The sequence below is a fragment of the Scaptodrosophila lebanonensis genome, unplaced genomic scaffold (assembly GCF_003285725.1).
Source record: "Scaptodrosophila lebanonensis strain 11010-0011.00,11010-0021.00 unplaced genomic scaffold, SlebRS2 tig00000061-arrow-pilon, whole genome shotgun sequence".
NCBI classification, from domain to species: domain Eukaryota; kingdom Metazoa; phylum Arthropoda; class Insecta; order Diptera; family Drosophilidae; genus Scaptodrosophila; species Scaptodrosophila lebanonensis.
The window spans coordinates 4,367,555-4,371,976 of NW_022060554.1; the positions used below are offsets into that span (position 1 = coordinate 4,367,555).

Below are 4,422 nucleotides of genomic sequence, written 5' to 3' on the forward strand. Positions count from 1 at the left end.
TTGCTTTATATGCGAGTTGAAAGCCTTATTTCTATATTTTGAAATCGTTGAATGCCAAGTTGTAAGTATATCTAGCAATTTTGAATTTGTAGCCCAAAATTTGAAATCGATCGGACAAAATTTATAACACAAACTTTTTATTTGAAAACAAGAAAGGAATGCTAAAGTCGAGCAGGCTCAACTTTTAAATACCCTGTACCACCCCACAAAAAAGAACTTAAATTAATTAATTAATTTAATTAATTAAATTAATTAACTAAATTAAATATAAAATATTCCTTACATGCATACATACATTTACATCAGAATCGTGTCTATGCGTGTTTGTGTACTTGTACATATGTATAGTACAAGTATGTAAGTGTGCATTGGGCCTGGTTATATGGCTATAACTATTCTGATCAACCTATCATAATGAAAGTTGGTATACGCATATATAATCGCTAACTTAATGTGACTACCAAATTTTAGTTCAAAATTCCAAGAATTACGGGAGGTATAGAAAATCGTGAATAAGGCGGGTGGGGGGGGGGCTGGGGGTGGATCAGAAAAAATGAACAAACTCGTCCTTTCTGGGGCTCAGGAGAATCTAGATACCAAGTTTGGTTATTCTAGCTCTTATACTTTCTGAGATCCTTGCGTTTATACAGACAGTCAGACGGACATGGCTATATCGACTCGTCTTGTCATCCTGATCAAGAATATATACTCTTTGTGGGGTCTGCCACGCCTCCTTCTGCCTGTTACATACATTCGCACAAAACTAGTATACCCTTTCACCCTTTGGGTACAGGGTATAAAAAGTGATGAAATATTAAAACACCAATAATTCAAGCTCCAAGACAAAATAGTGTATGTTGTTGTTTTTTGTATTCTTTCATAGATTATTAAAATTAAATTTGAAGTTGATCGATGGAAAAATGCGAATTTTTCATACAAATAATTGGAGCTTGTTTTCCCTCATTTGGAGACGAATTTTCCGCTTCTTATCGCCCACCTTCACTATGAAAGGATATATGATTCCAAATTTCCGCTTCCTAGCTTTTACCGTTTAGGCTGTGCGTTGATAACCAATCAGTCAGTCAGTCAGGAAAAACTGTTTTACATACATATGTATATGTATTGAATATTTTTTTGTTTTTTATTTAATTAATTTAATTTTTTGAATTAATTTTTAAAATATTTTTTTTAGAATTTTTAGCTCTCATGTGGGAATGTATACAGGGTAGTTAAAAGTTGAGCCCGCCCGAATCTAGCACTCCTTTCTTGTTCTAATATCTATTATTATTTTAAACATACATATGTACAGAGTATTTAAAATTCAGGACACCCGACTAATCTTCTCTTCTTGTTTGTATATATTTTTCCAGTTTTTATACCCTGTAACCAAAGGGTAAAAGGGTATATTAGTTCTGTGCGAATGTATGTAGCACACAGAAGGAGGCGTGGCAGACCCCACAAAGTATATATATTCTTGATCAGGATGACAAGCCGAATCGATATAGCCATGTCTGCCTGTATGAACGCAAAGATCTCAGAAAGTATAAGAGCCAGAATAACCAAACTTGGTATCCGGATTCTCCTGAGCCCGAGAAAGGACGAGTTTGTTCATTTTTCCCGATGCCATATTGCCATATAACCAAGCCTAAGCTCTGTCCGCAGCTGTATTTGTTGCTGCTTTGACATAATTATTTAATGCACACATACATATGTACAAGTACACAAACACGCATAGACACGATTCTGATGTAAATGTATGTATGGAATATTTTATATTCAATTAAATTAATTAATTAGATTTTTTTTAATAATTTTTTTTTGTGAGGTGGTACAGGGTATTTAAGTGTTGAGCCTGCTCGACTTTAGCAGTCCTTTCTTATTTTTTTTAAATTTCTATAAATATTCTACACACATGTACAGAGTATTTTAATGTTGGGACAGCCCCTATTCCACTTGTTTTATTTCTCCCGCCAAATAAAAAATGCCAAAGCCACGCTAAATCAGTGCTAGAAGCCCAACATTAGAGAAAGAACGTTAAAAGTAGAGCTGAAATATATGAATACCCAGCTACGCGCGACACATGCTTTGGTTGCCTTCTCATTCTTTGGCGACACAGTGTATATTTCTCAGAGGATATTTATTAAAAATATATACTTTCTGAGATCTTTGCGTTCATACAGACATATGCATGTACTTTATAATTTTTTTGATGCTGACACATATGTACACGCATAGAATCACAAAAACACAATTCCTATGTAAATGTTCAGTTATAATCCATCAAAATTTTTATTTTATAATATTACAATTTCGTTAAAATTCTATAATTATTCTACGAAAGAAAAGTTATTAGAGAAACAAATTCACTACAGTACTTCGCCCACAACTGGGCACATATATATGTATGTATAACTCGGTGCCGGAAGTTAGTCTGGGAACAGGGTATTTTACTGTCGGCCTTGCTCGACTGTAGCGTTCTTCCTTGTTTTAATATTAATATGCGTATATATTACTCGTGAATAAACTTTTACAATTATAATTATTCGTGCAACTGATTATTCTTATCATTGATGACAATAATTGTTGACAAAAATGCTAATGGCATTGAACAAATAAGTAAGTTTTTTATTTGAATCAATCTTAAATTATATTATTTAAAATGTATCAGAAAATGGATCAGAAAAAATGAACAAACTCGTCCTTTCTCGGGCTCAGGAGAATCTGTATACCAAGTTTGGTTATTCTAGCTCTTATACTTTTGGAGATCCTTGCGTTCATACAGACAGGCGGACATGGCTATATCGACTCGGCTTGTCATGCTGATCAAGAATATATATACTTTGTGGGGTCTACCAAGCCTCCTTCAGTGTGTTCCATGTGCACTCGCACAAAACTAATATACCCTTGTACCCTTTGGGTACAGGGTATAACAAAGATCTCCTTTATATTATACAATATATATATTGCAAACAATTTGTTGACATACTGTACATTCGTACCAGTGTGCACTGCACTGGAATGGCCTTGAATGAATAGTAAAGAATAAAAGAACCGTTAGAATTGTCAGCTCGGCCTTCTCTGCATTGTTTGATGATCAGTTAGCAAGTGAACGTTATAAAAATCGGTTGTGTTACATTCTTCGGAATTATGTTTTACTTAATAAAGTGCGGAAAGTTGTACGTTTTTGAGAAAAAGAAATGTAAAATAATATCAAAAAACATTTGTTTAACAAAAATAAATGGAGCTACTTTTGAAGCAGAAATTATTAATTCCAGTGGTAAGTTGCATCGTAAATTTGGTCATACTAACATGCACACATACTTATGTACATTCGTATGTACATATTTACGTTTATGTACATAGAATCAAAAGAACTTCTCGAAGGCCTATGCAAAAAGATGAATGAGGCGTTATACAGTAAGTATAACATTTTTTTCACCGATATAAAAGAGTGGCAAACAAAAACTAATTTTTAATTAAATTTTTCCCATTTTAGAGGCCAAGAGCAAAACCTCTGATGGTGGCGTTAACAAAGAAAACATTCAAAAAGCTTCTGGTAAGGTATCTTGATTATTAGAAAGATGACTGTATTATTAATTATACTCTGGTTGACTTCGAACATGCTTACACAGACACGAATATACGAGCATATACATACATACACTCACATAGACGCAATTGCTTTGTATATGTGCAATTATACACCCTTTACGTGAGTTCAAATACCAAAAGAGATAAAATCGATTAAATTTTTTTTTTTAGTTATCTTACTTTTTTTAATTTCTATAATTATTGTAAACATATGTACAGAGTATTTCAAAGTCGGGGCACACGACTTTAGCTTTTTTACTTGTTTTTAATTAAATGTTTCCCATTTTAGAGGCCAAGAGCAAAACCTCCAATAGTGGCGTTAACAAAAAAAATATTCAAAAATATTGTGGTAAGCTATCTCGATTATTATAAATAAAGTTAGATGTAATACTAATATTTTAATTTATATATCTCCCATTTTAGTTAAACAAAAATTGTCTTACAGCAGTGCAGTAAATATTAATGAAGTAGAACTTTATAATGAATTAGGTAAGTATATTACTTGAGTAATATTGCTGTAAGCAAATTTTTCAAGTAAATTGGTAGTACTAAAGGGAATTTAAAATTTTAGAGGGCCAAACCTCTGATGGTGGCGTTAAGAAAGAAAACATTTAAAAAGATTCTGGTAAGATATTTCGATTATTATAAAGTCGACTGTGTTACTAATTATACTCTGTACATGAAATGTATATTAGGTTTGCGGGAGCTGAAAAATGTAACAGGCAGAAAGAGGCGTGGCAGACCCCACAAAGTATATATATTTTTGATCAGGATGACAAGACGAGTCGATATAGCCATGTCCGTCTGTCTGTCTGTCCTTCTGTCCGTCTG

At 33.1% G+C, this 4,422-nt stretch overlaps 1 long non-coding RNA gene across 1 annotated transcript; it reads left to right on the forward strand.

Moving 5' to 3' along the window:
* Positions 1-3,172: 3,172 nt before the first annotated feature.
* Positions 3,173-3,535, forward strand: LOC115624984. Its single transcript, XR_003995505.1, has 3 exons — positions 3,173-3,277; positions 3,364-3,417; positions 3,497-3,535. It is a non-coding gene; the product is annotated as an uncharacterized LOC115624984 (long non-coding RNA).
* The last annotated feature ends 887 nt before the right edge of the window (positions 3,536-4,422 follow it).